Here is a 12,263-nt window from a genome sequence, read left to right on the forward strand (position 1 = left end):
TGGAAGGGACCTCACAAGATCATTGGGTCCAGCCCCCTGCCCAAGGGGCAGGAAGTCATCAGGGGTCAAGTGATCCCAGCAAGATAGGCATCCAAGTGTTTCTTGAAAGTATCCAGAGTAGGTGCTTGCACTACCTCTGGTGGGGAGTCTATTCCAGGCCTTGGGGACTCAGACAGTAAATACGTTTTTCCTTATGTACAGCCTAAAATGGTCTTCCCGGAGTTCGTGACCGTTGGACCTTGTCTTCCTGTGGGGTGCTCCGGTGAACAGATGTTCTCCCAGTTCCTGATGCACAACCCTTATGTCCTTATAGGCTGCCACCAAGTCATCCCTGAGCCTGTGCTTTTCCAGACTGAAGAGTCCCATGTCTCTCAGCCTGTCCTCATAAGGCTTGTTCTCTAGTCCTGTAGTCTTGCTCATGGCTCTCCTCTGGACTCTCTCAAGCTTCTCCACATAGTGTCTGAATTGCAGAGCCCAGAACTGGGCACAGTATTCCAGCTGTGGTCTCACCAAGGCCAAGTAAAGTGGGAGGATGACTTCTTGGTGTAATGCACTAATCGGAGTTTATTCCTATTCAGTTGATTTCACTTTCCACCATAATCCACTGGTTATCTCTGACACCCACCTGATACAACTCTGTATACAAAGCTATGCATCTATCTGATTTTTTTAAAACTTTTGATACCTACTCTAGGAAAAAAAAATACCATACAGCATTAGAGTAGCATCCCGTGTTTGACAGCAACATGAACCAGACACTTCAGAGAAATGTTCAAAAAAAGCTGTGTAAAATAGTTAAGGATAGCCTGCCTCAGGAAAAGCTACTCAACTACCCCTCAGAAGTTATAAGCTGTCCTGTGCACTGAAGAATAAGGCTTTTCCCTCTGACACAACTCATTTCCTTTTCCATACTCTAGTCTAAGTCTTGATATATATTATCCATATAAATGTATAATCCTGTTTTTCAAATGCTGCCAAATTTTAGACCTGAGTGTCTTGGAAATTATGTGCTACACAAGGAATGAATAGATGCATTTTCTTCCTCAGTTTTGAATTTTCCATCTTTCCATTTCATTGAATAACTGTTGTTCTTGAACCATGAGAAGTTAAACAATACAACCCTCATCTACATAACTGTAAAAAGGAGAGTACAAAAAAACAGAGCCTTTAACACTTGAGGAGCCTCAGAATCTATCATGTTATCTGAAAAAAAAAATCTACTTCCAATTTGGTATTCAGATTTCAACAGATCCTTTTCCAGGTTTAGGCATTTTGGCTTTTCATTCTGAACTACTAGTATCTTAAAACAGACCACTAATATATTTTTGTATCAAAATTAAGACATTTTTGTGGGGTTTTGTTTTGTTTTTTTACATAAACATCAAACCCAACAGGCTGGCACAGCTGGTGATAAATCAGAGACCAAATCTGAGCTGATCTATAATAATTTATGAGTACTGTATGACTATATTGGCTTAATGGAACAGAGTATATGGGGGTGAGGGGGGGAAGGAAAGAGCAAGGGAGAAATCCAAAAACTAGAAAGACTAGAGAAGGCACACACCCAGAAAATAATGCATAACTGTTATACAACAGGAAGACTCCTGACTTTGAGAATGTCTAAGCTTCCTGCTGACCTGAAACCAGCTTTGGTTAGGGTGCAAGCCCACAAAATTGAGATAAAACTTCTGGCTAGATGAAAGTGACTGTTTAGGGAGGGAGGTGGGGCACTGTAGACAATCCAGCAGGGGGAGGTGAAAAAAGGTAGAAAGTTTCTTGGTAGGACAGACCTACACATACACAGAAATGAACCAAAGAAAAGAAAAAACACAACCAACCCCCCCCCCCCACACACACACACACACACACAACCTTACATTATACTTTGTCCCTACAATTGAGATCCAAAGACAATTTGGGTTTAAGATGGCTATCTGTTCATAGTAGTTACCACTGGTCACAAGTTCCCAAAGTGAACAGCAAACGACAAAACCAGTTTGACCTGTTCAGAAAGCAGAGGGCCTAGACTAGGTGTGGGCTCACACAGTAATACACTTCCCAGAGAAGAGTTTCCTTTCTCAGGAAAAGGTAACTGTACACACCTTTCCAGATAGTGTTAACAGCCCCTTCTTTACCAGCTTGAACTTCCAGTGAATCTGTCTTTTTTTTTTTTAACCTCAGTCCAGTTCCCTCAAAATTGATAAAGGGACAATGGAGTACTGATATGAAAGACCTTATTTAAGTAAGTTGGCCATAGTTAAATACCTACAAGAGTAAGCAATCCTCACTTGCCTTTCCCTCAAGATGAGTCTTCAAATGCAAGCCAAATAAAATTCAACCAACAGCAGCCACTTCTTTCTTCAGCACTCAAGGTAAAAATGGGTATCACCAAACAAAACTGATGACCTGTGTCAGGACCTGTCACACAAAGCTGATTTGTTTTATTGGGCAAAACATGCTGCCCTGCCTGTTGCCCCACATCAGGCAACTGCCTGATGCAGGACACAAAAAGACATGTTCCCTTTGCCCAAGGATTCCCTGCATCCTTTGCTATATGAACAGAGGCACAGGACAGCATGGGACCCAGGGAATCCCTAGCACCGGGTGCCTCCATACTAGGTCCCCTCCCAACCCACACTTCATGCAGAGACACAGATCATTGTGGCAGCACCGGCATGGGGAATTTCCTGGGTTCTGCGCTGCCCCACACTTCTTTGCCAGGTCTCATGGTGACTCGTGCCTCCATATGCAGCATCAGCCTGCACAGGATCCAGCGTGCTAAGGATTATCCGGGTCCCAAGCCTCCAAGCCAGGACCTGTATGGGCTTTCCTTGCTTAGAGAGGTGCCCCTAGAAATCCCAGGGCTGGTCTCTTATCTGGAAACCATGACTTTCCCTGCTTACAGAGTCACCCCAAGATTCCTCGGGGCATGTCTTTGTAAGCTGGTAAAGCCAAGCAGGTGGTCTCTGGACTTGAGGGGCTAAATCCTGTGTGGGTGTTCCTGGGGTGTACAGGTTCAGATCCTAAAGCCCTCAGAGCAGCTGTCTGGGGAGGCTGGAAGGTGCAGGCAGCTCCAAGCTGACCACATTCTCTCACCACAGAGCAAACAGACATCTACTGCAATAAAGTGGCATTGTTTTACCCTACCTTGTATTAAGGCAGGGGTGGGCAAAATGCGGCCCGGGGTCCGGATGTGGCCCACCAGGCCATTCTATCTGGCCTGCGTGGCCCCTACAAATGTTAGAAAATTAATATTAATCTGCCCTGGACTGCTTGTCATGCGGCCCTCGATGGCTTGCCAAAACTCAATAAGCGGGCCTCTGCCCAAAATAACTGCCCACCCCTGTGTTAAGGTCTCCGATGTGATGCAACAAAGCGTAAATGCTGAATACCAGAAGTAAGGACTCACGAGAAAGAGAAACACTGTCTGCTAGGAAAAAATTCAGAAAAACAAAACAACTAAAAAAAGCACACAAGTATATTATTGATTTGCCTACAGAGGGAAATAAGCAAGCACAAGTATCACAAAAAGTCAGCCCAAGTGTAGACACAGCATTGCAGAGTAATTAGTGCAGGAATCATTCTAGAATAAAAGAAATGTAGAACTCTTGGTCCAGAGATGATACCTTTTACTAGACCAACCAAGAAATCGCAGAAGAACTCTTTTTCTGGAAGCCCTCGGGCACACATGCCCTTCCTAAGGCTCTGGGAAAATTAAAGATGGTAAAAAGTCCCCATAGGTAGAAAATAAACTTCATTTGGCGTAAAGGAAGCTGAAGGTGGATGTCTGTTCCTCTGGGTGCTGAATGGAGAAGAGGCAGGTGATAGATCATTATGGATATGCCTACTTAAATACTTCTTTTTTCTAATGCTCAGGCTGAAATGTCCTTGAAGAGGTGCACCAAGTAAAGTTTCCCCAGAAGCTCCTCCTCCTGCTTGTCTTCCTTCCTGACTTCTCCCCCTGCTGGCTCCTTTGCCCACCCCACTGCTTGCATTGGAGCATACCCAGGAGAAAAGACAGCACAAAAGTAACAGGTGGTTTTAAAGAGTTGTGAAAACTGGGCACATGTGCAAGTATTTGAAAGTGTTATGACCAATTAGCACTTTCCCCTGTTAAGACCATTTTACAATCTTATTTTGACAGCTGGCAATTCTTTTTAATGGCAGTTAGAATAAATTATTAGTATTTGGATGGAGTAACAGTGTTCAAAAAGGGACTAATTCTTTCCAAAAAAGAAATGATAGTCCTTTCATTCTACTCCAGAATATGTGCTGAGTTGGACTTTGAAGTAGACCTTTGGTTTCTGGAAGCAGAGTTGCATTTCTTTAATAACCAGCAATGGCATAATTAAGACACAGCAACAGAGACAAGTACTCTGGGTGCCGATGGGTGAGCTTTTCTAGCACATGACTACTTTCACTTTCCAGCCCAGCTGTTGGTTTGGAGTTCTGTTATAGGTTCTGCCCAGTTTTAAAATTTGAAACAGAAAATTATTATTCCTGTGTGTCCCTTGCATCCCAAAGAGCAGGGTAAGTTCATAGTCAATAGCATAGATCATGATGACATGACAATAGACCATCTGTGCCCTCTTTGCTCAAATCTGTTTGTGGTACAATTATCCTAACATTTTCTTTCAGTCATGGAAATAGCTCTCTAGCCTAGCCTTGAATAATCCTTTCCTTTCTTTCTGCTGCTCAGCTTTCTGTGTTTTCCTCCACCAGAAGCCGAAGAGCCATGTCTCCTTTTCATTATTATTTTCTCTAGGACAGTTGAATGTAGAGTAACCCAGCTAAGATCAGGGCCCTATTGTGAAAGGTTTTGTACAACAACATGGAAAGATGCAGTTTCTGCCCAAAAGAACTTACAGATGAATTGGAGGCACAAGGAAGTGATCTGAACTTGTCCTAGGTCACAGGATAGTTCCCTGGACAATAGGGTATGTGCATAAAGGGAGTTAGGTGTCTGAAGATACAGATGAGTGTGTAGTGGGATTTACCAAATTGCCTTCGTAGGCAAAGTGCCTCATCCTCATTGAGTTCACTAACTTGCTTTGGTTGCCTTTGAAACCTCATTAGCCACAAACCTGCATCTTTGGCCACCAAAAACTTTTTGAAAATCTGATTCTAGATTCAACTAGGAGCCATTTTCCTCCTCTTCTGCTTCTTGGACCTTTGCTGCCAGGCAACAGCAGGTAATGTTTGTTCTCAGCTGATGCTATCAGCCAATATAGCAGTTCAGATATTGTCTGACCGCTAATTGTTGGTGTTGGACCTAACCCAGGGGTGGGCAATTATTTTGGCTGGAGGGCCACTTAGGGAGTTGTAGTGAGCTGCGTCAGCACCCTCCCCTGCCCACACCACAACTCACTAAAACTCCCTAAGTGGCCCTCTAGCCAAAATAATTGCCCACCCCAATGTATGTGATCTGTATCCAAAGGAACACTAGACGAGGTGGCCAAGTGGCTGGGATGGGACCATGGGCAGGTGGGGAGCAGCATCTGGGAGTAGGTTGGGCAGGCAGGTTCAGGGCTGGGATCAAGATCATGGGGCTGTGACAGCACCCATGCTCTCACTATCCTGCAATCTGGATCCCTGGCCCCACCTGCCTGTCCCGCTCCCAAACACAGCTCCCTGTCTCCCCATGGCACCATCCCATCTGCCCAGCCACACAGGTCCTTCCCCCAGTGGTGGGTGCGGGGTGGATGGGCTGGGGTGCCTGGGCAGGGGGCTGGGTCCAGCAGCAGCAGCTGAAAGAAGCCACGGCTGGGGCTTCTGGGAAATAGAGCCTGACTGCCGAACCACCCATGTCCCACTGCACGCCTGGGGGTGGTGGGGCCAGCCCTGCATGCCACAGCCCAGGCTGCCCCCCATGCCTGGGCCAGGCATGGTCTCCAGCTAGGGAGGTGGTAGATGGCCGTTCTTTTTGTTTGTCACCCCTGCACCCAGAGGAGCCTATTAGTCAGCCCAACAGGCTCACTGACAGACTCACACAACGAGGCTTTTTTTGGCAGCAGATCCACCATCTTTGTAGCACTACAAATAATCTAAATGTATAGACACCTCATTTGTGGAGTGCTATAATGAGTACATAGTGCTACAAAGTTAATGTATCCACATAGCCTATTTCCTGGCTTTAATCAGGAGACAAGGTCTGGGAAAATGAAGATGTAATTTAGGTTCTCAACTTAACATTTACAATAATTGAGTTAGGGGTTATTCAACTAGAGCTTCCATATTTTATATGTGGTACAGAGGTCTAACTGCTTATTGGGTAAGTGTAAAAATCCCTCTTTACATGTAACTGATACCATCATCCTAACACTTCAGCAACTTACAACACCCATCCTCAGAGTAGCAACAAAGGTCTGAGAAATAAGATGAGAAATACTCCTAGCCAGACACTGGTTGTAACATTTATATGGGCTCCCAGTTTCCAGGTAGAACTTGTAGCTTGCCATGAGTTGAATGGGCAAGGCTGTTGTGTTCTTTATTTTTTTTTAAACAAGTCACACACTATTCCTCTTTTCTCTCTCCTATCATTCACTTCTTTTTTTTTTTACCTTGTCAATAGATGTAATCATTTCTAATCAGGTGCCAATATTTCATCCCTTGCTTGAAAGAAAAAGTAAAGAGAGTAGTAGGCTTTTAGAAAAAAAATGTTATTCTCTGCCTTTAATTTGTCAGTGGGTGGAGTTAATATCCTCACAAGTTTTTGCATCTCTAATGCCTAGAAGTATGTTACCACATGCATTGAAGGCTAGAGCATGCAAGCGTAAAGTATAGAACAGTCTGCATGGATTTCCCTGTATTCTCCAGAATTGGAGCTTTTCACTACAAAACAAAGCTTTATCCTTTCTGGTTGCAGAGATAACCTGCCGTCTGTTTACAGGTTGAAGGAGCTGTCCTAGTACATAGATTTACAGGCAGCCTAAAACAATAGCATACATTGAGATGGCCCTCTTTCACTCATGTGTCACTTCAAAGCCTGGTTCCCTTCATCTAACAGTGATAAAAACCAATCAGATACAGAAAAGTCTAGCTTTTATTTTAGTCTTGAAGATCTGTCACAAAAATAAAAATCTTAAAAAAAACCCAAAACAACTATCCACTATAAACTCAGTGGGTGCATCCAGATGAGCACACATATGGTTTGCCGTGCTTCAAAGCCACAAACTGCATGCACTGAGTGTGCACCCATTCATCTCACTGCTAAACCAAAGCAGCACGGTGTATGCAGCAGCAGTGTGCACTGCCAGAGCCACGCCCTTCCTGCCAGCCAGGCTCCGAGTGGCTAGCTCAGTGCTGCTGCTGCTGTCTCAGGAGGCCCCCAGGACCCCACGTAAGGCTGCTGATGCCAGCACAGGCACTGCCCCCAGCCTCCCCTATCCAGGTCCTTTTGCTGTGTGCCAGAGCTTGCGTGCAGGGGTGTGCTTGGGGACAAGTAGCAGTGACACGTATAGTAACACAAATATGTGTTGCTGCTATTTGTCCCATGGGAAACACGTACCTCTGCACATATGCACTCATCGGGATGTGTTCAGTTTCTTCAAACTAGTTTTGTCCCGTGCATTATGTCACAGGGTGGAATCCCCAGGGGTGGCCATGATGGCCCTGGTCGCTCCATGACCCTGCCAGCTTCGCCTTGAGGGAGCCCTCTTGTCTCACTTGCCACATCTTCCTGGTAAAATAAATCAGGAGGCTGCCTGCAGGCCCTCGGTTGGTCCTGGTCCACTGAACCTCACCAGACTCACTGATCCTTGAGCCCTTTACTGGCCCTCTCTTCAGTATTGTGCAGCATGGTGTACCTCAACCCTTAGGGGCTAATTGCATGGCTCTAACCTTCCCTTTACCACGTCCCATGGCTCATGGGTGTTGGTCATCTCTGTGCTCCCCTCTGGCCTAGGCTCTGTGCCCCAATAGCTGTGCCTCTCTGGTGCCGGGCTCTCCACATCCCTGTGTCTCTTCTCCCCTCTGGCACTAGGCCTCTGCTCAATCGTGTGCCCCTCTCTAGGCACTAATGAGGTCTCCTCCCCATATAGCTTCATCCAGTCTACAAGTTACAAACAATAACACAAACATAAGCCCCTGGGCTATAACATAAACGTAACGAAGGAGACCACACTCTGCTAAGAAAGCAAATTTACCTTCTTGTAAGGTATGCCTCCTAACCTTGGGTACCTTTATGGGCTTCAGGGCTAGGGACAGACATTATACATAAACCAGCTTAAGTGATCAGAAACTGGTTTAAACCGGTAACAGAACAGATGTTCAGTGCACATAAACCAGTTTTAAACTGGCTGAAATTGAGATAAATCTGGTTGAATGTAGTATCAGACTTAACTGATTTGGCTCAAACCAGTTTATGCAACATCTGTCCTAGACCCAGAAGACTTACTACACTTGGAGGTAGCAAGGCAGACAGCCAGATGTAGCAAGCCACTCTCTTGTGCAAGAGCTCTTTCTTCTGAGAGTTGCTAGAGAGAATAAACCCTGCCACCCCCAGCCCTTGGCTTATATGTTCCCTGGGCTCTGTCTCCTTCCCTGGGCTGACCACCTGCAGGTGCCAGCTAATTGCCTTATTAGCCTGTTGCCCAGGCAACCCGCAGCTGTGGAACTCTGTGGAGCCTGTCAGGCTCTTTTGCTAGGCTGCTTCTGTCCTTAAAGGCGCAGACACACTTTGGTGCCCCATGACACATTACCTTTGTTAAATGAAGCTATACATTCAAGTGACATCAATTAGCAAGCATGTAAAAGAATAACTCTCAGTGGGAGATCCTTTTTTCTGTTGAAAATGAAGAGATCTCTACAGAGTTTACCTTCCATTTACAGCAACAAAAGGAAGTATCTTTAAGTATTGTTTCACATTTTCTGATAGTACTGAGATGCTTTTGACAATGACTGATGAAAGGCTGGGTTAAATACAGTTGTAAAAACAATTTAATGGGGGGCTTGCCATCATCCCAATATGCTTCCAGAAGGTGTTACAATAAAAGACTAATTAAAAAGTGAGGAAAAGGAGAAAAAGGAAAAGGGGAAGGTATATTGCTGAGAGAAGCAAAAGTAGGCCGAAGTGGTCAAATACAATTATCAAGAGTGCAGAGGGTATCTTCTTCATATCTATCCTGGCCCATGACTTACAACTAGCAGTAAAAGCCAGCATAATCTTCCACAGGCTGTGTGAAAAAGGGAAATGTCACTGGAAACCTTCCCTAGCAGGATGCAAGTGTCTTAAAGCCATATTCATGTAACTTCTGCTCATCATATCCCACTAGGCTGGAAGTGGATAAATAGATGCTTGAATACAGGAGAAAAATCTGTTTCTGAGTCTTCTGTCTCAGGTAATATTAGCAGCATTCATTCCAAACCAGCCCACGATTTGCTTCCTTGACTGAATTTTCTTTGCAACTTCTTCCAGGCTTGACTGTGGCTTTTGACTAGACAGCACCGTCCAGGTCATTGCCCCCTTTACTCCCATGGACACCAGCCTTTGCTTACCTATTCTACCATCCCCCCTAGGGACCCATCCCCCTCACTAGAGAGTGTAAGTTGAGCATTGTTCATGTTATATACAGCAGGGAGACCAGTAAATATTACCACTGTGGGGCATATAGTGTCCAGATACAGCTCCCAACCTATTGCCATAGTGCTATGGTAGCTCTCAGAAGTCCCAACAGAGATGAGGGCCCCAATGAGCTCAGGGACAGACATATTCACGTTGATCTTAGTATATTTATTATATGGACCCCTAGAAATTAGAGTTGAAAACATCTGCATTTACCAACACAGTTAAAAACCACCCCTATTTACAGCGCCAGTAGACAAGGCAGTCAAGGGATGAGTGGTAAGAACTGGGGCACAGATACAAGAAGCAACTCACCCAAAGCCATAGAAAAAATCTGTGGCAGAGCTGAGACTTCAGCCTACATCTTTTGTTTGCCAGTCCAGAAGCACAAGACTCTGGACCATCCCCCTAAGCTACAAGGGAAGCTTTTGCTTGGGCAAAGAACTTAAACACATGCTCATTAAGTTAGCCACATGCTTAAGTGATTACTGGATCAGTGCCTATAAAGAAAAAATCTTGTCGTTTAAATGCCCCATATTCTGATTATCAGATATCATCTTATTTCTAAATCACTGGGTTTCAGCCTTTGCCATAACAGAACCCCAGATTATACCAGAAAAAAATACTAGAGGAACTTCCCTCCCAACTCATTATAAAAACAGGAGGCTGGGTCTAACCAAGCCTTGGGTATTTTTTCAGCCAATACCCTAAGAACCCATGCTGTAAATAAAAGACAAGTAAGCATATTTCTCTTCTTTCTCGCCACCAAACAATGCTTGGCTTCTAAGAAACCTCAATAAATCCTTCACTGCATTAAAACTATTGAGTGCCACACTTGTAACACAACAGCAAAAAATAGATGCTTAAAACATTTCACACAAGACAGCTGGATGTTTTAGGTCTCATGGATTGAGTTATCTTACTTGGAAGTTATTGCTGTGGCCTTAAAATGCAGGGTGGAGGTAGAAAGAAAGAGAATGGGTCTGCTACAAATTAAGAGATACAGAAAAGATCATCCTTGAAAGTCTAAGCTCAGTTGAAGTGGTGATGAAAGTGATTTGTAAATGACTGTGACATCTGTCCAAGATGTTAAAGCCCTACATGTGAAGCAACGACAAGTAACCTGGTCTCGCATGAGCTACTGACTCTCATGTCCTATTTGTGTTAAAATAGGCAGAGCTGCTTGACACTGTGTCAAATGGCATAAGAGCTCTGAAGAGAGAAGTTCTTAAGACTGTTTCCATTAAATTAATGCAGTGTTTGACAGTGCTGGCTTTCTGACATTAGTGTTAAACTCCACTTTTAAATGAGAGAGAAAGCATTGGCAGGGCTGAGGAGGGGAGGTAAAAGGGACTGGCTTGGCTTCCACAGGTTGCCTAAATACTTTCTGTAATCTGATTATCCCATTTTTAATAAGCGTTTCTATTATGCTTATTGCTTGCAGTACCAGGGAATACACACAATAACACATGTATCCTTCCCAAGCTTTCTAACAGCACTGTAATGGGGATCTGAAGAATTCAGGAACTTGCCTAGTATTTATATGTGAAGTCTGCCATAATTCGAACTGAACCCAGATTCCCTGCATCAGCCTCCAGTGTCTTTAGTTGGCCAGCCTTCCTCTCTCCTCATGCATTCTGTCAAGCTGGCCTATGCAGCCCTATCTTCACCAGAAGAAAAAGGTGTGTTGATATAATTTGATGTAAAATCCCAGTGAAAACAAAGCAGATTGTAGTTTTTCAGGTTAAGTAAAAGGCCAAACTCATGTGAAAACTACAACCTGTCTTATTTTCACAAGGATTTTAACTCAATAGTTAACCTAAGTTAATAACATATGCATTTCACCATTGACTTCACTGGAATAATTAAGTGTTGCGAACTCTTGAAATCAGGCCATACATGCTTTGTGGCTGCAGGGTATACGTGCAGTGCTCTCCATTTTAAGTGCATAGCCTGGGGACTGAAAAAGGCTATCCACTTACCTAAAGTAAGCACTTACCAAAACTCAGTGTAAACCATTCTCATTAACTACAGGAAAAGCCTGTGCTAAGCTTTTAGCACCTCATTAAGGCTCCTTACCTTGTTTCTCAGAGTGCCTTATGTTTCTAATAGAAACCTTGGAATTGACAGGACCTAGTCAGTTTGAGGCTGTTTTGGAAGCCTTGACACTGGCAGCTCCTTGCCACTTTCACCAATTTTGCAGTTAAATGGATTGCAATTAGTTTACAAAGTAGACAGTGTGGGGAGGAAGAATTTCCTCACATTAAAGCACTTAACCAGTATGCAGACAACCAGAGTTTGTAACAATGTAAGAGATAAAGCAGAAAATAAATTTGGGATCAATCTTGCATTATACAATCCAGTGAATTATGGGCTTATCTGATAAGCACGTAGTGGAGTCAACTGTATAGGAGTTTTTATGCTAAGAGTACAAATTTCTTATTGTTTAGAAATCAGTTAGGTCAGAGAAAGCCTTCGCTATTAACCTATGTATGGATTATTTAAAGAAGACTGAATTGTATTATATCCAATTGCATTCCTCTTTTCTAGTTCTCAGCCTCTGTGCTCTCATTTGCTATGTTGCCCTTTTAGTCTAGATGCTTAGATTTCTCATCCTTCATAGAGAATTTTTGTTAGTAAATAACTTTGGCTGTCTTGTAATTTGTCACATCTGTTACAGTCTAACTCATTTGACTTAAAC

Source organism: Alligator sinensis, unplaced genomic scaffold (genome assembly GCF_000455745.1).
Source record: "Alligator sinensis unplaced genomic scaffold, ASM45574v1 scaffold324_1, whole genome shotgun sequence".
NCBI lineage: Eukaryota > Metazoa > Chordata > Crocodylia > Alligatoridae > Alligator > Alligator sinensis.